The 22,653-nt window shown below is 45.2% G+C and overlaps 1 protein-coding gene across 2 annotated transcripts in view; it reads right to left on the bottom strand.

The window, feature by feature from the left end:
• Nucleotides 1-21,806, bottom strand: part of TJAP1 (tight junction associated protein 1) — a 36,794-nt gene extending 14,988 nt beyond the window's left edge. The window contains exons 1-2 of one of the 2 annotated variants that reach the window (XM_065679938.1): nt 21,666-21,806; nt 20,580-20,654 (exon numbers count right to left, since the gene is read on the bottom strand). The gene's annotated coding sequence lies outside the window, so the exon portion shown is untranslated. Of the gene's footprint in view, nt 1-20,579; nt 20,679-20,748; nt 21,446-21,665 lie in introns of those variants that run through there. The other variant, XM_065679940.1, reaches the window with a different exon arrangement.
• Between the last annotated feature and the right edge of the window lie 847 nt (nt 21,807-22,653).

Raw genomic sequence — 22,653 nt, 5'->3', positions numbered from 1 at the left:
TCCTGGTTCCTTTTATCTGCCTTTTCCATCTCTCATCAGTAATGTTCCTTAACATTTACAGTCCTCTCCCTAGCAGGCTACCATCTGAAGTAGGTCCAATTCTATTTTCTTCTAGCTACTACCATTTCTAAGCTCAGTTACAGCTTCACTGGAATGGCTCACCGAGGGCTGCAAGGCTTGGACTCACACTGATCAGCATCAGCAATAGTCACATCTTCCAGGCAAACAGGCACGAATACACAAAGGGTCAGAAGACTGCAGTGGAAACCCAGCAATTTCCTTTGTCAGTGCAAAAAGCTGTGGATTCCTCTACCCCCTCACAAATACAAAACACAACCTTTCCACAGTGAGGGAGTGCAGCAGCAGTCACTGAGTGCACCTGCACAAGAAGTATCCAAACCTGATGCTAGCTGTTTTTACCAGAAAGCATCCCTCAGCGTAAAATTCACTTGAGAGCAGCTATGCTCTCTATGTGACATAAGAAAAGCAAAACCTTTACCACACACTAGGAACAGATGCAATCTAGCACAGAATTGCTTAAGACTATTCTGCACATGGCCCACAGAACTAACAGCCACTTGGCATGCATGCAAAATTCCAATACAACTCGTTAGCATCACTTTGTCTGCACTTACAAGAAAGAGGTCCACAGCATACAAAAAAGGTCCAAAAAGAAACCGTTTGAACAAAAACAGAAAGCACCAAAGAAGAAAAAGCAACATCTGTAGACAACTACTGTCTTCCTGACACTTGGCAAGTCCCTTGAGTCTTGAGGTAGCTAATACTTAGCTTTGGTTCTAAGATGCACACTTCGAACCAGGTTTCTGCCTGCTTGCTGTTACAGCAGCTGAACATTCCCTGTAAAGAGGCAGAGGACTTGCAGAGTTTTCCTCATCATGATCTTCCCCTGCCTTGCCTTTTCTGACCTTATAAAACAGCCTGCTTACCAGTGTTCAGGGTCAGCAGTCTCCCTTAACAGGTAAATGGTGACTATGTTGCAGAGACTGTTTCTTATTTCAGGCACTAAGTCGTCTTTCCAGCCTCTTCTTCTTAAAAGCAGTATTTCTTTAATCTTGCTTTTTATTCCAAAAGGTAAATTTGTACGACAGATAAAATACATTCCATAACACAATCACAGTTATATTTGTTACTAATGCAACACTACAGAAAGATTCACTGGCTATCAGCATACTCCAAAAAACTTCAAATGCAATACCCACATGTAAATAAAATGCTGCTACTGGCCTGTGCCACATATCTGATCACCACAGCTAACCCAGAATTTTCACTCTGTGTGGGCCAACCTATACTCTGAATTCATACCCAACACAGGACGTTGGCACATCCTGCTTTAGGGAGCAACAACATCTTTCCACTAGCATCATGTGAAGCAAAAGCAAGAGAAGCTTGTCCAGTTGCCTTTCTGTGCTTGTGAACAGAGGCAACCTCAGCCACCATATGTCTCAAGCCAGGCTAAGTGAGAAGCTGTAAACCTGATCAAACCTAATCAGCAAGATGGATGATGCAATAAATGCATCAAGAGGTCTTGTCCAGGACAGACAAACAAGCTGCGTGAAGTTAAAGGCAGCGCCTGTAGACTGCTGGTGCCAAGTACAATGGAAATGAACTGCAAGGTTATTAAAGGACACTTTAACATTTAATGAGAGACATATTTTCATTCAGAGAAGGCATCTCAATTAGAAGTATGTTCAGATCAATTCGGTTGCTGGCTACTTTGAAGCTCAAGATAAAAGGATGACAGCTTCTAGTGCAGACACATCTCACTTCTGCTTGTACATTAACGCTCACGATTCAGATCTGACTAACAGCATTACAGTGACTCGGATTAAAACTGAGTTTCAGGAGGATTATTGCTCATTCCTGCTTTTCTATACCAATTAACCTTGACTATTAGACAGAAACCTCTGTTCCCTGCATGGGAACAATTCCAAGAGCTATCAAGAAAAAGGGATCAGGCTAGCTGCTGAACAGTCCATGTAACAAGCCCTACTTAACACCTAACATATTTCCAAAGAAAGTTAAACCCCTAGACTCTACAGTCTTACATAGTTCTTGTTGAATATAATTACCACTGGACATATCCCGTGCCTTTCATACCTACTGCACCCTGCAGAAATCTCTCAGAAGTAATCAGAATTGTACTTTGCTTACAGTCCCACTCCCTCCTCCTACAATACAAAGATCCCATCTCCCTAATTCAGTTGCACTCCATATCCTTTAGTACCCATTTTATTATCTACACTCTTCGCTGTGTTAACAGTAGCTTAGCATCTCTAGTCCTTTTATAAAAGCCAGGACAGAGCAGCACTGCCCAAGAAACACTAACATTGCTAACATGTAACTGGAATAGAAGGCAACAGCTGATTGACATCTGAACAGGAACAGGGCAGGAAGCAAAGGACCCAAATCCAATCCCCAGAAGGAATGTTAATGGAGAATAAAAATATCCAGGGGAGATTTCGACCAGGAAATGAGTGCTAGCTTTCTAATGCTTGTAAAGCATAGAACCACCTTTAATGGCTACATCTGTAACTGCATAAGAACTAGCAGCAGAAGGTCATTTGCCAAGTTACCTTTAGAAACGACAGATACACTGCGGGCTAATGACAACTCCTCATCCAGAAACACTGACACACTGGAAGCCTGTTTAGTTTGTTCAGTGATCCTTTCAACTCCCACAAAATGGCTTAGGCTACAAACTTCCAGAGCCTCTTCATCTTTGCACCATGTGTTTCCTGTCCTTCCCCACTCTGCCTTCCTACCTGTGTTTTTGTAAGATCTTCCATGGGAAGACTTTTGAAGTATGTTCCTCAGATATTGAAAGAGATGTATGCCAGGCCATTAGAAAACAACTCATGGAGATTCAGAGAATTTTAAACAGTTCCTGAAAATAACTGTCTGGGCCCTGCTAGAAAAATAAATTCTTGATACTCTAACAACATGTATCTGGCAAAAAGCTGGTAGGTAACATGAAGGAAATTTGGGAGTCATAGCCTTAAACTTGGCTCAAAACATAAGCTAGGGAACAGTTACAACAAGCAAACATTTTAAGAGAAGTGAAGGAGGGAAACTTCTATGGAAAATCAATACGTAGCGATCCCCAGACCTCTGTCAGCTCTTGGGCTGTGTAGAAGGGGAAAAAAAGGGGGGGTGGAAAACATACATTACCTTCCTAGAGCATAAAATCAGACCGCATTTAATAAGGACAAGGCAGAAACAGCTTAAATTCTTTGACCACTGAGAAGTGGACTCATAACCATATAAGTATTCCCTAAGTCTCATACAACCCTAGCAACTAATATCAGCAGCCCTCTCGTTTCAGCAGTCCCGGAAAACTGCATTCTCCAGCTCCTCAGTGCCAGGGACTGAATGTCACTGAGCCATCCCTGTTAGCAGAGAATATAGCAGTGGTAGAGAATGCTTCACTGCTGTAACCTATGTACTTGCCTCAATACACTCTCCAAAACACCCCGTCTGAGTCACAGCAACGTGCAGATGGCTAACACACTATGTAGTATCTACACAGCCGGACAATGGAGCAGAGCGCATTATTTACACTATTTACAGAAGACAGATGGACAAGTTGTTGCAGTGACCCAGCCTACAGTGCATCTGCAATGTTGAAGAGGAATTAAGTTCAGCCCTGATGCTTGCAGGTGCTGGCAAAAGCAAATTTCAGTAAGTGAAATGGCTGTTTACAGCAGCCAGCTTTATTCTGAAAAGCTATCAGTACGACCACACTTGGGGAGTAATTCACATGCCAGTTTTGTTCCCAGAGCCTTCATCAGCAAGAGGAAAACACAAGATGTATTGACTAGAGATTTATCCTTTTCAACAAGAGAAGCAACATCTGCAGTACTTCTAGTAACTTCTTCCTTGGCCTAGTATGTAAGTCACTATGCATACTGAAACACATACTGGGGGGAGACAGTGACTGGGCAACAGCCACAAAATATGGTGAAATTTCTTTAAAGCTCTACCTACCTGCAGAAAAGTGCAGCTCAACTCTGCTGAGCCAGCTGAACCTTTTGAAACACTAAATATTTGTGAAAGTTTTGAGATGCTGCTTTTGCTGCATATACAGCGTGCTAACCAGGTCTGAAGGCTCTTTTACTGGCAGGCTGAGGAGGAACTTTAAAATAACATTTCAGGAGTCTCCCATCTGTTCCTGACAAGAAAAAGCCTAATTTAGAAGGAGGAGCAATCTACTTTAATCAAACACTATGGCTATGAAGGACCAAGCTGTACAAAGGCTTGCAATGATCAGTTCACCCATCCTCCACCAACACGTACCACAACAGGCTCTTTCATTCCACGATCACATGGCTGCAGCCAAACATGACATGCTGTTCAGCAAGTAATAAAAAGGATCAGATTTTTCCCCAAGGTCTTGTCTACATATACATGGTACTAAATTAAATTTACTTAGAAAATAATGTAAAGCAGTATAATGCTCCTGGGTAAATGTTCTTAATTCAGTTTAAGAGCACTTTACATTGAATCAACTTAAGTTAAATAGATAGATACAAGACACAAACTAAATTAAGGATGCCTACACAAGAATGCTGCACTAATATAATCACAGCTGTTTCTAATCTGATTAAGTTAAATCAACTTCCCTGCAATGGCAAAATTCTTACCAATATTGAAGTTAACCCTTTTCTTCCCTTTCCTGCTTCCAAAAAGGGTTTTGCTGGGTTTTGTGTTTGTTTAGTTTTTTCCTTCTAGAACACCGAGTATGACATCTCTCTCAGAATCAGTGTAAGCTAACCACACTACACAATGTATATTAAGGTATTAAAGGTATTGACATTTGAATCTTGTGCCAACTAAACATCATCCAGCATAACATTTTCTCCACTCTCCCCAAGCAAAAAGGGAAGGGTGATCACAGATCCTTGCAACGTATCCTGCTTTCCATACACCCACACAGCTTTTGCTTGCTGATGTCCAGCATACCTGGAGCAGTTCAGGCACTGGAAGGCAATGTTTCCCACTTGCTCATTCCTAAGGGTATGGCTCACCAACAGCTTATCTGAGACAACCGGAGTGTGGAGTTCGAGCATGTTCTCTAACTGCCCCCAGGCATGGTCTTACTACTGCCCCTCTTCCACCAAAACATGAAATTTTCTTGCTGACTGCAGGTTAAGCACATACACAAAACAAGTCTGAGGTCACAGACTTAACATGCTACAAATTCACACTCTAAAATCACCTCTCACCTCCTCAGTTCCCACACCATTTCCCTTTGAAACATATCTGTCAAAACTGAATTCCAGCAATTCCAAAATTACTGGGCTTTTTTTCATGTTCCTCTCTCAAAACACACCTGAAATGCTCCTCCTGACTATCAAGGCTTAATTTATCTCCATTCTCTTAGTACTCTTCAAGCTCACTGCAACCTCCTCACATCCACCCCACCAACACAACCATCAGCCCCTCCTCACTGCCACCTTCTACTGCCATCTTTGAGCTACCATATACAGAATTAACTCCCTCTTCAGTACAAGTTTTCCATGTTCAGCAGGCAAAGAAAATAGCAAGAATCCTGTGAGAGCCTCTTGCAGAGAGCTAAATCCCAGTGGCCTTCAGAAACTAAATTTTGCCACAGCTCTGAACAACACAGTGAGCTGTCACTTCTGCTAAGTACCAGTAGCAACTATGAAATCAACCAGAGTTGTTAAGTCTGTTTAATTTATTATTTTGAAAGAGCTATTTTGAAGCCCTGACCTCATGGCAACATGGACTGTAGGTACACACAACAGTTCAGTTGCTAAGGGAACCACACTTACACATTTTCTGTTTTACGAGATGTAAATTTCAACTCTCAAAAAGCTGCAGGCATGTTTTCACAATAAACTGGTCTTGAGTCTCAGATTCATGCTGGTAGCTTCTAGCAATTATAAGGTTATGTGGTCCCACACCAACTCTAGAATTCATGTTCACCATAAACGCATGCAGTAAGAAAGGCAGGAACAATTCATATTCTGTAAGTAAAGAAACTGAGGCACTAGCAGAAAAAAAAAAATAAGCTTTGTGAACTGTTATTGCATGAAATTCCATGTTAAAGACAAACAGCCTCCGCTGTCTCAAGAAAGGAACTGCACGAAAATTCAGCAAGACAGCCCTATTTCTTGCACCTAAACCAAGAGTGAGCGGGAACAGAAAAGAGAAGGAAAGTGTGCATGAGCTAAACACCTACCTGACAGCAATTGAGTTGAATAGCCTGCAATTCTTTGTTACAAATAAAACAGCAACCCTGATCCAGTAGTAGGAGAACAATATTTGTACTATACTCAATTTTCTCTGCGGCTGGGGTTTAATCCCAGCAAGAATTGTTTTGGTTTAATTAGTTTTTCCCTAGCAGATGGTCAGATGTGAGAGGCAGAGAATGGTACAGGCTTAACTGTTGGGTGATTGTGCAGCTGCATCTGTAGCTGAACAGTTAAGCATGTCCAGGAGTCCAGCTGTAGTTTGCACGACACAGTCCATCTCTGCCATTAGCCAAATGTCAGCTTCCTCTTTTTCCAGATTATGTATCAGTTAGAGGCACTACCCTAAGGCAGACAAACAACTAACATGCAGTCTCACCCCTATTCCCTTTTTCAGACAAAACCCTCAAATCTTAATCAACTGAAAGTCCCTCTTTCTTTGGTGACAGAAGCACATTCAGAAGCATTGCCATGGAAACTTGAGACATCTTCAGTGCTATTCATCAATGAAGAACTAGTGCAGAAATATTTTATGATCTCCACAGCACTGCATACAGACAGCAGTCAGTATAATTTAGTAAAATTACAGGCTCCAGCACTGCGTGAGGGTCAGTCTTCAACCAAGCTGCCTGATGTTCACTTCACCTACAATGAGCAATAGCTCATAATAAACTGGCAGGGAAAAGCAGCATAGCACTGAGAGAAAGAGTGGTATTAGAGGAATACACCTAACCAACCAAAGGGAGAAAAGAGAAAGGGGTTCACAGCTTTTTTCCCAAAGCTTATTATATCCTGACACTTTCCCTACCCAAAGGTTATGAATGATGTTTTTACTGACTCCTTTGCAAAGAAGGATTCTTACCAGGCACAGATGCCTCCCACTTAACCGAAGTGACAGCCACTACCTACCCTGGAGACCACATCGAGTATTCCCCATCAGCTCCCACTGAGCCTCTGCACCCAGGCATGACGTGGACTGGTAAAGCACACACACACACACACACACACACACACACACACACACACACACACACTGGCAGGAGTCGTCTCAACAGGCCACAGAGGCAGAACAAAGAAAGGAGACAGCTTTCAGAAACATGCTTTGGGCCTAGCACACTCTGAGCCTGAGCCAAGGGCACGAACAGGCACCAAACTTGTCTCAACTCTGTAAACAACAGAGCAGCATGGCTCCTGAAACAGAATGTCACCCTGGAACAACTTCTCTCTTTTTTGTGGTGGGGCCCTGTAGTTAAACTGCCTCAGTTTGCCTCATTCAGGTTTTGTTGGTTTGTTGTGGGGGGGTGTGGTGGTCGTGCTAAAGATTTTCTTTAATGATTCTCTTAGTCTTCAGCACCACTGAACTGCTGATTTTATTCTGAGAATTCAGTCACAGGAATACAACATGGTTTAATCCAGCTTAGGAAAAACAAACAGATCCACCCACCCACCCACCTTTCATTGGTGACCTGTATAAAACACGCAACTGGCTATGGCTCTTCTCTCCCCATTCACTTGGGCTCCAGTCAGATTTTTTAGCAGCAGGATCCTAACCACAGCAGAGGGGACATACACCTCCAGCCCATGCCCTACAGGCTGTACATGAGGAGGCTGCCTGTCATCAGCAGACACAGGCTGCACTGCTTGTCTCTCCCATATGCTGTATTATACATCCTAGGTTCACCTTCCTCCCTTGGAAGGAGATAACCACAGATGGCCCACCTAGGACCAAGCAGGGTTGCTTCAGCTCTTCTCTCAAACACAACCCCTTCTTGCAGCAGTCAGTGCTCTCATCAGCTATCTCCTTCGACATCTGTCACCAGTGCTGTTCTTCAGCTGGAGCTAATCATGAGCATAAATTGTCTCAAGGGGAAATTGCAGTGAGGGCCCAGCACTTCAGTTGTACCACAAGGTCAGCTTGTCCAGACTAGCACTGCATTCCCTGTCCAGCAATGCTCTTGTAAAACTGAAATGCTTGGTCTTTACCACCATTATCCTTTGGGATAGCATAAGCCTATTAATTATTCTGAGGTTAAGGAAAAACATCTCCTTTTTCAGCAGCAAAGACAAGCTCTTTACCTCCATGGGGCTTCTCCCTGTAGAAACCCTTGTAAGTAAGCCCTGTGCAGGTCCTGAGAGAGCAAGCTGGGAATGAGATACCCGAGCTGCAAGTGAAGTCACCTATCCTCAAAGGGGCTCTGACTGAGGGCAGAGAATAATCAGCCCCAGGTATCCTAAAGAAAGCAAGCTGTTGTGTTCAGCTACTTTTTTTATGGTCAAGTGTCAGACTAAACCTCTCAAAGACCTATCAGCTCACCACTCATCTAAGGGCAAAGACCATGGACGAATGCCAGTATGTAGCAGGCAGATGTTGCAAAGATAAGGTGTTTGTTCAGCAAGCTGTTCACTATGCCTTCAGCTTCATGCAGCTGCATGAGCTCAGCTCTACAGAGTGTGTGACTCTGGACTAAGGAATGTCTCAACTGGAGAAACACCACATCTGCTGCCGGCTCAAGATGCCCCAGTATCAGACCAGTTCCAGTTTTACTGTCCAGCCGAAGCCCTGCTTTCTGCTCCGGGTCCCACCAGGGGGAGATCGAGCTACTTCGTGAGGGTTACTGCTCTAGCCGGAGGAGCACATCTCCGGGGCAGAGGCGTCAGGGGTTGGACACAGAAACACCCAGATCTGGATTCCTGGAGGCCAGCACGGCAGTCAAACCAGGAAACTAGTCACTTTCTCTCTGCAATATATTAAAACTCACTGACAGGAAATAAAAGGCCAAGAATCAGCCCTCCTTCCTCCTTAGCTAATGACATATCCATTTCATTCCAGCTCCCTTACTCCCTTTCCTGGCAATTAGAAAGGGACACCAGAAGCAGTATTTAATCCTGAACAAGTACTCCTATATTGCATGACAAAGCTGAAATGCCCAATTGTTATACGCACTTAAATGTTCAATCGTAATATTCCACATAACCCATTTTTAGACTTTCTTGCATTCTGCTACACTTCATACTACCACAGGGTATACTGTCCAGTGTGGCACTGCAGAACAGAGGAAGGCAAATGAAGATTGAGGAAACACACTTTCTTGTCAACACCCAAGCCCTACAAGTCAGGTATGGAGAAAATGGCAACTAGTTTGAAATAAAATGCAGAGTTTACATGTAATCAAGACAGAAGAGAATCCAATGTGAATAATTTCCAACCACTTCACAATGGTAAGAATCTTTTGCAACAAGTTATATTGCCCTAATCACCTACCACTGAGATTCTGCTTTGAAAAGTAATGATGTATATCCTGCAAGACAGAGGGTGGCATGAACCAGTCTGGTAAAAGGAGCTCTGCAGCAACTGACCCAGAGACTGCGGCAACAGCTTAGAAGCAAAAACTGTGCTATAAAGCCAGAGCACTTCTGAACACCAATTCTTTCATGCCTGCTACTGTCTAAGGATGGCAGTAGGGAGGTCTTCTGCAAAAGACTAACTTTAATATGGAAATGACTGGCAGCTCACAGAATTTCGGGCTACTAAAAACTGCCAGAAGGGAAACTACAAGTCCCAAAGATCAAAGCAAATTGGGTCATGAAGTGAACAGCCCATGACTTACTCAGCACATAGAACATGCTCTACTGTTCATTCCACAAGCCTTGCCTGTGGTCTGCCCATACTGACACTGCCAAAAGTGATCATGTTTCCCTCTGTCAGGCATACATAAAGAGGACAAGGATGGCTTGCATGACAGGGGCATAGGAAACTACTGACACTTTCTCGCAGACATCATGTCAAGGATCCCAAAATAACGCATCTGCATCCTGATCTGCCATCCTTCACCAAGCTTCCCATCTTCATCTCTTGAGGTGCCAGCCAGAAAATGAAGCTTTTCCAGAAGATACTGGAGCAATTCAGCTGCAGCATATACATGTAAGAACATTTATGCACCAACTGGGGGAAGCACTTCTGGCCAGGTTAAATCCCAGAGCCATTCCATCTCCAAGCAGACATCTCATGCACAGTTTGTACTGAGCAGACCTTGATGGCATGAGCCACTCAATCATCTACTGATTGCCAAGAGCACAGAGGCTGCAGGGGGGATGAGCCAACCTTAATTGGCCTTATCGGTGTAAATTAAACCCTACAACACACCCAAGCAAACAGCCAGTTCCTTTGGAGAAACAGGCATGACTTATTTTGCTGCAGCTATAAAGGAAACACTGCTGCTAGGACATGCCCCTGGAGTGACTGTGCCGCTTAGCTCTCCCGCTGCATTCCTGGGGTTGTTTAGCATGGACTCAGCTCCAGCCTTTCCACAAGCAATAAGCCTGAACCCTGAATGCCATCTGCAAACACAGCCAGACCCCGCCCCCTGCATGCCTGCAGGCCATCAGGTGTGGCCAAGAATGGCACAAGCTACACACTAAACACACCTTTGATGTGGAGCTGAAAGCATGTAGCTAGAGGGCATGAACAGCACGCCGCCCGCCGCTCTGCTGACTCCCAGTGCAGGAATGTGGCTGCAACCACAGGCCAAGGAAGGCAAACACATTGCATTCCTCACCAGGCAGGGAAGGAAAACAAGCAGCAAGCCCACACACCCAACACACTGACACCCGCCATGCTCTCCACACATGATAGCCCTGCCACTGCCAGGACCCCAACACAGCTTCAGCCTCAAATTCATGTGTGGGAGACTCCTTGATTTCGCCAGACAACTTCTTGATCCATGGGGAAAGAGAAACAGAACAAGGCAGGAGAGTTCTCAACTGGGCATGTAAGTCATGGGCAGGAGGAGAGCTGCCACCAAGTTCCTGTCCACAGTCCAGGACAGGAACAGCTCTGACAGTAGCCTGGGAAGAGAATTTCCCTGACTCTTCCTATAAGACAAGGAGCAAAGATAACACTGAGACTTGTTGAGCTGAGGGAGCAGAACAGAGTAAGAAGTGGACTTCAGGCATTAGGGATGCTTAGAAGGATCTCGGTCTTTTTCCATCCCCAGAAAACCACTCTACCTTAAGTCAAGCAGCTTCTCTGAGATTCAGACACTTCCTTATTACCCAAAAATCCTTTTGTAAACACTGTCCCCACTGTGCACAGACACAGATCTGATCTTTGTTGTACATTATTCTCCCCTTACAGCACTTATACCTGGTCTCTTATGTGACCAAAAGAATAGAGACTCGATGTACAAAACCCCCAGACATCAGGTAACCTCTCATCTCAGAACCCCACTGTTCTAACATGACCTCCAAAGGAATGCTGTATTGTGAACCCTCCATGTTCTGTATCTGCAGACACTTTGTGTAATACAACTAAATATCAACCCACTCCCAAAAGCTCATTGCCCGGTGTTAAAGGCCAACTGTGAGACTTAATAGCCAGTGTTCTTTCAGCACCAAGCAGGAAAGCCAATGGTTCACAAGTGCTGTAGCAAGAATATATTCCACTTGAATCTACACCAATATTCAAAAGGCTGCCAAAAAAAAGAGCTTCTATCTGTTGTGCTTCACAGAGCAGGTTCTGAACTTCTGGATGTCATAAAGGAGCAGGATTTCATGAGGCAAAAATGACAGGAACAGTTTAACACAAATGGGTATAGTAGAACACATATTCTCTTCTACTTTCCAAGAAGCAAAGAGAACACACACAGTGGGAGACCTATGCTATCACTGCACGAAACAGTGGCAGCAAATTCAAAGAGCACCAATGAAGGGCTGAAACACTGTAATCTCTGGAGAACTTGGAAGAGGAAAGGTTAGTGTAGCCACAAGATCCAGAAACATGCCAATGCATCCAGCAGGGTGCTGGAGCAGGGATAGTTTATAAGGCTATGACCCAGCTTCCCCACACCCCATATGTGTATTTCATGGCCCTCACCAAGGGGAATGGTCTGGTATTAGGCAACAAGAACAGACCAGATGAGGTCCAGTAAAGTTTCCCAAACCCATTAAAATGCAAGGCCTCAAGCTACCTACTCCCTTCTAAGGCAGTAAGGTTAAGCTATTCCAGTACTTAGAAGAAAGCAGCATGAAAGGCCAGATTTACCAATAGATTTATATCCAAAGATATAAATAGAAGCCTGGCAGGATTTACAAAAGCACCAAACAGATTAGGTGTCTAAATCATCGCATGCAGGAGAAAGGGCTCCTCCACTTCTAACCACTCCATACCTCTCCAACCCCAGCCACCACAAGAAAACCCATTTCAGGGAGGACGGAAGCCCTGCTGCTCTACAGGCTGCCAAGGGCCATCTCTGTGTAATCCACTTTGATGGTGACAGGACTCAAACCCCAAACATCCACAAGTCTCAACAGTGCAACCCGAAATGACTGCAGCTCTCACAGAACGTAGGTCTGCCTGTTTCCCAGAACAGGAGCTGCCTCTTCAGCCTCTGCTCTCCCCTCCCCCACTACATCTTTATTTTTCATAGGCTTTATACTGTTTCAAGGTACAACCCGCATCCTGCCACCGGTGGGCGGGTGAGTGGGGGAAAGGGGCCCTTTATAATTGTAGTGTTGCAATCTGCCAGCCCGGCCAGGCGGCCTGTTCCCGCCTGCACTGTATTAAATACCTTATAACTGATTACACCCCCATGGGGCATGATTAGCAGTCTTCAGAGAACAAAGTCTACTTTCATAAGAATAAGAACAGACACGTACTGCTAACCTACTACACAGCTGGGCAGGTGAGGAAACGGAGAAAAAAAGGAGGGGGGTGAGGGGGGAAAAGTTAACTGTATTACTAACTCTATTCTTTCCTTCCCTTCTCTATCCCAGCACCTCTGAGTTGAGATTTCCACTGACCCAAATTGTTCCCTTCAGACCTACCCCAGAAGATCTGAGTAATGCAAACTCACAAACTACTGCCAGTAGAAGTCAGGCAAACTCTCAACCTGGAGAGCTAAAGCCTTCAGGAAAGCAGATTCTTCTCTGGGTGACAGCAATTCCTTCACACTAGTTCCCAGAAAAAGGGAAAGGGGAATTTCAACAGCAGCATCAAAAACAAGGAGGAGGGAAAGCTCGAAATACAATCACATACCCACGCCCCTCTCTAACTTCTGTATATATCTGGAAAGTCTATATAGGTAACAGCAAAACATCTCATTCCATCTGGAGGTTACAGCTCACCAGAATCAGGTGATTATTTTTTTCTTGTGGCAACAGAGGAGGCAGGAAACGGGAGGAAAGCCCTCTCCATCTGAGATAGGTAATAGGGATCCCCAAGCATACACAGTCCATATGCATTGCCGCAACAAGGAAAGAGCCTGATGGAAACTTAGCCAATCTGACATGAAATGACCTACAACCCATTAACAAGTGCCTTTGAAATCTCAAATGCCCACATAAACAGCCACAAACATATGTGGTGCTATCTGGCCTCCATCTCAGCAAAGCACAGAACCAAACAGACTGTACAGCCTTTCACCAAAAAGATTAAGAAAAATGGAGGCAAATCCTAGGCTCAAACAAGCCTAGGATGAGCCCTTCCAGCTACTCTCCCCAAACCTACGACAGGGAGGAGAAAAGGAAGCTCCAAGAAAATGGTCTTATTTCAGAGGAATACTTGTGCAGCAGCTTCAATAAAATATTAAGAACTTCCAACTGTGTCATTTTGGAAACAAGTCTCCTGCTCTACCCAGAGCCCACTGGCTCATGGTACAGTCTGGAAGCACTTATGTTCAGCTGGTGCATCTAGGAGACGGCACCTTGATGACACATTCCACCCAGATTCTTACCCAACCCACTCGAGAAAGAATTTGTTGATGGCAACACCAACCCAGTTAAAAATGATCTGCTTCTATCTGCTTTACTTAGCACATAGTCCTTCAGCCAGCATATAGGAGGTATCTGAACTGTACTGTCTAGTCTCATTTGCACAGCAAAATCTGCATATTATCGTCATTACAGAAAGACCTGAAGGTCCCAACTGACTTTAGGCTTTGATGTACTAGGCATCAATGTAAAAGTATCATACATTTAAGAGTTATCAAATACATTGTGCTTCCAGGGTTTGGATAAATGGGAGGTTTCACTATAAACACAAGTTAGTCATTAGAAGCTCCAGGAGGTGATTTAAATTATCACACCCAGCCCAAAAATAGTCTTACTTTGGGAGCTGAAGTTGCAAAGCTGTAATAAATTCAAGTGAAACAGTAAAACTTTTTATAAAAGCTGAAATTAGTTCTGAAGCCCCAGACGGCCTTACATATAATTTGATTCTGTTACCTTGGGCTATTAAAAAGGAAACCACTCGTCACAATGTAAAAGAAAGACCCCAAAACTCCTTCAGCTTCTAGAAGACAGAAATAGTCCACTTGTATTTTGTGTGTACATATATTATGCATACAAAATATATAGAAATAATAAATGCATAAATAAAATTTAAAAGACACACAGTCAACAATTAACTGTTCAATCTTTCACCGTGCTGGGCAACTATCAGCCAGGCATCTGAGCAGTGCAATCCAATGCCCTCCCCTGGCTGCTGTACCTTCACAGATACCCTGCATCCACCCCCCATTCCTAGAGTAAATTGCCTCCTCCCACTGCAGAGAGGCACTCCCGCTATTCTGACACCGGCATTCACCACCAGGGCAGGAGACCCTAATTTAGCCCCGCACGGGCCTTCTGCAAACTGCTAATCCCCAGTACACAGCTGGTTTTCAAATGTACGAGCACGAGCAAACCATAAACGATTTATGGCGCGTGGCAGGAAGACTCCTGGCTCCCTGTGCAGGCGGGGTTTTGGGACAAGATCATGCTTGGACTAATGTTTATATTGCAAGTTGTCAGTCGGGCAGTAAATCATCTCTGAAGCTGCATAGTAATACAGCCCTACACATCCAGCTGGAGCCTTGACGACACTGAATTCTGTTATAGCCATTTCAGATGCACCTGGGGACCTATTTACAAAGGCATCATCTAATCAAGAGAAAACGGATACACTTATAAGTAGACTCTGCAGAAATTCTGCAGCCCAGCAAGGGTGATTTGCTTTCAGGAGTCAATCCAACCTGGTACGAGAAGCTTCCCAAAAAGGACACTCTGCACTAACCCAAGAAGAAATTGGATTGAGTGCCTACACAAACATGTACTATAGAGTGTATCCCTAGCAAAATGCAGTCACCTGAGAAAATCCTTCTGAGCAGTTTTCATTGAATGGTATTTACATAACCATAACCATAGTGCAAGCAATGCAATTTTGCATATTTTAGTGCATGAGACACTTTCTGCTCAGAAAAACAAAACCATTTAAAGGTAGGATGTTGAAGTCCACTCTCTAGAAAGGTTACTTAAAACAATTTTAATTTTAAACAAATATCCTGTCATTTTACATTATTTTCTTCCCCCCTTCCCCCATTTTCCCCCCTTAAAAGGGCTGTGCACACAGTACACTGGGTATAGATCTCCCACATGTAAAAGGGAAAAGGGAAGAGTTCTCCGTAAGGGAAAAAATAATAAATAAAAACACACAAGAAAAAACAGACAGTAGAACTAACTGCAATTACTTTTAAGTTATGTGAAACAGACCACATTTCAAGTCACCTCTCAATGGGCAGCAGCCGAGCCCTCAATAATGAACAGCAAAGATGCAGGATGAAATCTGATTTAGGAGATAATGAAACAAGACATCTCTGGGAGTTGTAGAAAGCTTGTGCACCCAGGTCTAAAAGCAGTTACCCTGAGTAGCACATGCTAAAATAATGGTCAAAAATCTTACTGCCACAACGATTATCTAATTATTAATCTCAGGAAAAACTTACATTATTTTGTTACAAATGCTGTAAGGCTGTTTATGAGCTTGAATATAATTCTCCAATAGCTAAAGAAACTACCCCATGTGTCTCTTTTAATTTCACAACCATTCATACAGGAGTATTACATTAATGCAGCTGGACAACTGAGACTTTAAACACAAGAGTAAGAAAATCCAGTTATGACTCCCACAGCATTTCTAAAGCCACCTTTATCAAGGAGCCAAGATACAAATACTGAACTTGAGCAAGGACACAGCAGTCACTATGGGACTTTCAGTTCTGAATTTGCTGACCCCCAGAAATCAGAAATTTAAACCAGTTCTCTCTTGCCACTAGCAGCAAGCCAGAGTCTCTGTGCCTGAAAACCAACCTAACTCTTTCAGGAAACTTTATTTTCCAATCCTCACCTATTTCACTTTCTCACCACCACAAAACCTCTGTGAACATCAGAAACCCTTTACTCAGCCATTATTACGCCTGCCACAAAAGAGTTACATTGTACCCTAAAGCACATGTTGTTCCTAGAACAGCCCATAGAGAGGGCACCCATACAGAGATCTCAAGGTTTGCATGACCTGCTCCTAGCTCAGAAAATCCCCCCATGCACACCTTTTTCTTCAGGAGTTCCCCTTGCATTTAGAAGAACCTTACAAACATACGCCTTTGTACATATGTCTCCATACTGGTGCCACTTACCTTTATTAGCCTATTCATCAAAACTGAATTTATGCCTATTTGACTAAGCAGCACTGATGATTCTCTTGATCCTCAACACAGATTGGACATGAGCACAGGACAAAGACTGCATCTTCTCAGACACTAGTATGCTGAAGCTCACACTACAACATACTGGATCTCACTTGAACAGCCTTAAAGCCCTTTATTTCAATTGCCTTCTGGACTAAAGTCCACTACAAGACTGCAACGTGGAGAGGCCAAACTCCACACATTCTTTTCCTTTTTACAAGCAACAGCAGGAAGCACAAAGCACTTTCCCTGACCCCCTGGCATGAAGAGACAATACTTCTACGTGTTCACATTCATGAATAAAGACAGTCCTTATCTGTGGACTGCACTATCTTTCCAAGGACCCTGCTCTTCACCAGATTAAAATCCTCAAGTACCAGGCCTAATCAAAGCAGCTGAAGTGCTTTGTGGGTTTGTGTTTTGGCTGATGGCTTTTTAATTAATGCAGTTAGCACCAAAAAAAGGTTAGTGGCCACCTGACAGCAAATAAGTGTGATTCAGTGTCTTGCCTATGACATGGGCCAATACAAGGTGGTTTAAAAGATGGAGCAAAAAGCCTCAATGGACAATTACAGAACAAACTGCCCTTTCTTCAAACCTTTACCTTTAGAGATTGGGTTGTGTCTGAAAAATATACCTTCTAAAGTAAGCTCTTTAGCTAAAGCAAGTCTGAACATTTCCACTCATAAGCGCTTGATCTTTCTGAATCCCGCTCAGCTCTTAGCCTCAGTGCTATTATGTGGTAGTGAATTTCCACAGATTAGACATCATGTGAAAATACTTTAAAATCATTATTCAGTTTGATGCCTATCAGTTTCACTGAATTGCTTTCACCTCAACTGAAGAATACATTCCAGCTCCTTCACCTCTGCACAGCAGTCTTCCTCAGGCTTGGCACCCAGAATTGTTGAAAAACAGAGGAAAACTTAGCCCACCCAAGTGATGCTTATCCTGCATTCCAACCATTGCAATGTTATTCTCACACTCCTACAGGGGCTTCCATGACATTTCCGTCCTAGGCACAGCTCGCAGGACAACACTCCAGAGAGGGTGCCTCATGTCATTCCAAATACGAGCCAGCCTGCAAGCTGCTACCCTCAACCCTCTCTGTCTGAGGATATGAGCAGTAAGACCATAAATAAACATCCTGACATGAAGAGAACAATTTCCAAGTCTTGAACAAATGGTGGGGCGAAAAAGAGAGAAGATTGATTTAAGTCAAAAAGATTCAGCTAGGTGTTAAAAGCCAGGGAAACCAGCAAACAGCTCTAGGGAAGGTAAAGAATGGAGAGAATCTCAAAGTGCTCAGTTGTCTTAAAGAAGGCAGGGTCTGACTTCCACTCTATAGCAATTTCCCCATGCTACAGAATACCCAGGACAGCGGATCACACAGGAGGCCACCTCATTTTGAAGTCATAGCTTGGAATATCATTTTCATCTCTCCTCCACTGAACTTTACTAAAGCATTCAACACCACAGTATCCAAGCATCTTGTAGACACTTAAGGAACCCTTCCTCAAATCACCAATAAGATGGGCGTCAATTGTATACTGCAACCAAAGAATGAAGAGCAAGAAACAGTAACAACCTGAACATACTCACACAATAAATCTGTCAGAAATTAGGTACCCTACACTGCAGTTCAGAATTCTGACCGCAGGTCACCCTTCCCCCTCCAACCGGTTGGAAAGGTACTTCAGTTTTTAAAAGTAACATTCTTCCTACTACAGTTACAGACTCAGCCAATCTAGATCTAAGGAAAAGCCCTCAGGTAGGGGAACTGGCAGGGAAACAGGATGGACGATTTCATGCCCTAAGGTATCAGCGCTGTTTGCACAGATTACGCACATAGCTCCTTTGCAGTCCTATGTAAAAAGGATCCTCCTCAGAGAGGATCATATTTACCCAGTTATTACTGACTTGAAATATAAACAGCTAGCACAAATGCCACAAGCACTTACTCTCTCCATAGCTCAAGGTGTCATATGAAAAGGGGAGATCTCCCCAGCCGAAGTCTTCAAGCAAGGAGATGAACGTACACAGCTTCAGGGCCTTAAATTTAATCTCAAAGCATCAACTAAATTGAACAGCCAAGAAATTCTGCTCTATTATGACAATTCCAGTTCCTGACAACCCAGTCAAAAGAGCAGAGATGAGTCAAAAACCAGACTTCATTTCTTAGCAGAGGAATCCTGTTCTCAATCTGTATCACATGCAGACTAATTGAGACCCCTACATATTGTACTTCTCCCAGCAACATGAAAGGCAGAGGTTTATTAACCACTACTACATTATTCTTGTCACACTGTGCTGTAAAAGCTAGACCCATGCTAACAAGTACACAACACTGTTAATTTGTTACAATCTCTGGAACTATTTAATGGGACCATGCTATAGATGTGTCAATACACAGAAATCCCAGAGTCCAGTTTTCAGTAGACCCTCCATAAAACATAGCAGACATTTTAAGAGGTTAGGGAGCTCACCTCCAGCAATCACAAGCATCAAGTCTATTTCAAACAACTACTGAAAAATACAGTGGCATATTACTGAAACATGTTTATTTTGCTATTTTTTAAACAGCTTGGCTTTCATCACCTTTTTAAAAGCACTTTATATGCCACACCACAAACCCTTTCTCCAAGACAGCACTGGCACCATTCACATCAGCACATTGACCAAAAATTATCCCATCTGACTTTACCTGTCCTGCTCTGGGACAAAAAGGGGGCTGACCTGCAAAGGACCATACTTCTTTCATAGCTGTAGTCTATTTCCCTTACATACTACATCACATGATTGTATTCAGAGCAGATAGCAGAGGTAAGAATTCAGGGCTTGAAAGCTGCAAAGCAAGTGACTTAGCAGCCAATAAACAACCTGAAACAGACTGGAAAAGAATGAGAGGTCATCTTTGGTTCAGAAAGCTGGTTTGAAGAGGCAACATGTCTTGGCACATAACTCTTCCCCTCCTGACCCACTGCATTGTTAATATTAAAGATGAAGATAGCCATGGCTTGCACTTTGGAACTCTGCTGGCCCTGCCAAAATGCATTCCCATGATTTCAAGAGCACTGTGTGCCTGGGAAGGAATGGATAGGCAATAGCTCATAATATCACAGCTAAGACCTGCTTGCTTAAATGCTGATTTAACATCCAGAAGCTGAAACATGCTGTATGCAAAGCACTGTTGGGATACATACACTTTCTGCAGTAATTCAGTAAGTGAAGAAAAGAAAAAGGAATTGTACTAAAAGTGATTTGATAAGTACTGAAAGGTATGACCAAAGGACCAGCTGCTGAGTACCAAATAGCTGCTCCTTCAAATTGGATCTCAACAGTGAGTTCAGGAGAGGACAGAAAGGCCAGCAGTACACCTGCAGCAACCATCAAGGGAGCAGTTAAAATATGTGTGGAAAAAAACAATGTGGTTGGAATAATCTAACAGAAGAAAGGGTCACTAGAATTACTTAACTTTGGCATTGCAATTATAGCAAAAGCAGATCATCAGAAAGGATTTCATTGGGATTCTGGCACCTCTTGTGATTACACAGACAACACAGCTACTTCAGCAGACTTTGGACTGCTTCTCTGGGTGGCATGTGACAAGCACTGGCTTACAGCTTTAATTGAAACTTCCTCCCAGGAGCTCTAAATGAATTTTTCAGGGTCACTCCCAATTCATTGACAACCCTGGCTTCACAATGCAGGCAACACAGGCCTACATGGATGCAGAGAACACCACAGAGAAGGACATGTGGTTCACATATCCTCAAAAAAAATGTAAGCAGTGGGATCAAAAGAATGCAAGTCTGACTCAGCATCAGCTCATTCCTGGTTTTCTTACCTGCTGTCTGGTGCTTCAGCAAGGACCCATTGCTTCCTCTTACGTAGGCCCTTTATCTCAGTTCTTTCTCTGAATCTGTAAAACAGAGATGCATAACCTCTGAAAAGCTTTTGCTGGCACAGAACTATCGACATTTGATGGATGATTCTTTCCAGTAGACAATGCCCACCTGGCATCTCTCAGATCTCAGCCTTGCCAGACTTGCATATCATCTGCACACTGCAATGCCTATCAATACAATCTCCTGCCCATCTACAAATCTGTTTATTAGCATTTGATCTTTCACTCTGCTCCATGCCGTGTGCTCAAGCCCAAAGCCAGATGCAGTTCAGTATTTACTGTTTGCCTGTTTCTCTTTAGAGTCCTCATATGTTCCCAGGGGCCACTCACTAACTCTATAGCAGGAAGCATCTCTTTCACTAGAGAGGGTGTCCAGGCTGGTAGAGAATTTCCCACCCCCCCTGCCAGATTTGGCACCAGGCAAGTACTACTGCCTCCCTTCCAGTTCTGCCTCTGTCAGTGATACTCTGGTTCTCTGACACACACATGCTGGCGCAGACTTGTTCCACTTTCCAGCCCCTACTTCAGCAATGCTCCCTGCACAGATACTGCTTTCACATCTCCCCACTACCTACCTCTCCTGTCACCCAGATAAGGCTACAGCTTGCATGGACCTAGCCTGGCCTGCTGCTTCCATGCCTGCTCTGCTCCCCACCACAGGTCTCTCCCCCAGGAAGGAGGGCTCCCCAAAGCCCTAATAGCCGAGGCAGTAATACTACCACCATTCCCCATGGGGATGGCGCCTTCCTCGGGGCCGAGGCTGTGGCCCTACAATGCTTCCGCACCCGGCCAACACCCGCCGCCCACCCCGCCTGGCTGACTGCCCCTGCCCACGGTGCGAGCCGCCCAGACCCGCAGCCCTCGGGGAACTCGACACCTCCTCCCGACCCCGGCCCACACACGAGAAGCCCGCCCGGGAAGCCCGCCTAGGCCGGGGCCGCAGGGGACCCCGCCTGGGCCCGGGCTCAGTCCCGAGCCGGTCGCGTTCCCCGCTCCCAGCCCCTAGGGCCCCAGCCCGGCTCTGACCCTGTCGGGCTCGGCTCCGCCCGGGGTCCCAGTGACTTTGCGGCCGGTTCTGCCGAGGTTCGACCCCACCTCGAGCCCGCCCCAAACTTTGCCCCCGCTCGGCCCGACCCCACGCTCTCGCTTCAGGCCGCCATTTTGCCGCGGGGCACGCCGGGTAATCCGGCGGAATCCCCACGCCGCAGCGCAGCTGCGTCATCGGCCAGCACGCGAGGGGGCGGGGCCGGGCGGGGCCAGGCGTGGCGGCGCGCGGCGCGTCTCCCCCGTCACCGCGGCAACGCGAGGAGAGGGGCGGGCCGGGGGAGAGGGGCTGCGGGGCGAAACCAACGGGGCCGCGCGGGGGGGAGGGTCTGGACGACCGAACCTGAATGCCGGGGGTGGGGGGGAGAGGAGGCGGTGCCGAGCGCATGGCACGGGGTAGAGCGGCTAAGCGAGGCCCTGTGCCCTCGGGTGGGAAGCTGGCAGGGTGAGATGTCTTCAGATATGGTGAGGGAGGGACACGGGGTTCGCAGCACGGCGCTGCCGGCGGCCTCTCGCCCGGCTGGGGAAGGATGAAGACCCTGCCTTGTGCTTCTGGAGGCTCCAGCGGAGCAGCCGGGCTGCAGCCTTCGGGCACCTCACCGGCCATCTCCGAAGTTACGGAGTTGCGAGCAGACCTCGAAAAGAGGCAGCTCAGCCCCTGAGTTGATGAGGGCGGCAGAAAAAAGGCTGAGGGTGCACTTAGGACCCCAAAGCGATCCACCCGCTTCAGGTCTTTGCCGGCCAGGACAATTCACTGGGAGCCGATGTCCAGGGTTAGCTCCTTCCCTTTGTTCTGTGCCTCACTTTCTGAGAAACACGGTGACAGACTGCGGCATATCACAGCCTGTCACTAGGGAAGGGTCCCCCGTGCCAGGAGAAGGAGGGGGAGGAGTAAGTGGGAAAATCTACCTAAACCCCTCAAGGACAACTGCTGCCTTCTTAAAGGGGAGGGGCTGAGGACAGTGCCTAC

The sequence above is a fragment of the Lathamus discolor genome, chromosome 5 (assembly GCF_037157495.1).
Source record: "Lathamus discolor isolate bLatDis1 chromosome 5, bLatDis1.hap1, whole genome shotgun sequence".
Classification (NCBI taxonomy): domain Eukaryota; kingdom Metazoa; phylum Chordata; class Aves; order Psittaciformes; family Psittacidae; genus Lathamus; species Lathamus discolor.
Note: the sequence above shows the minus strand (reverse complement) of the source record. Positions and strands in the feature narration are given on the sequence as shown.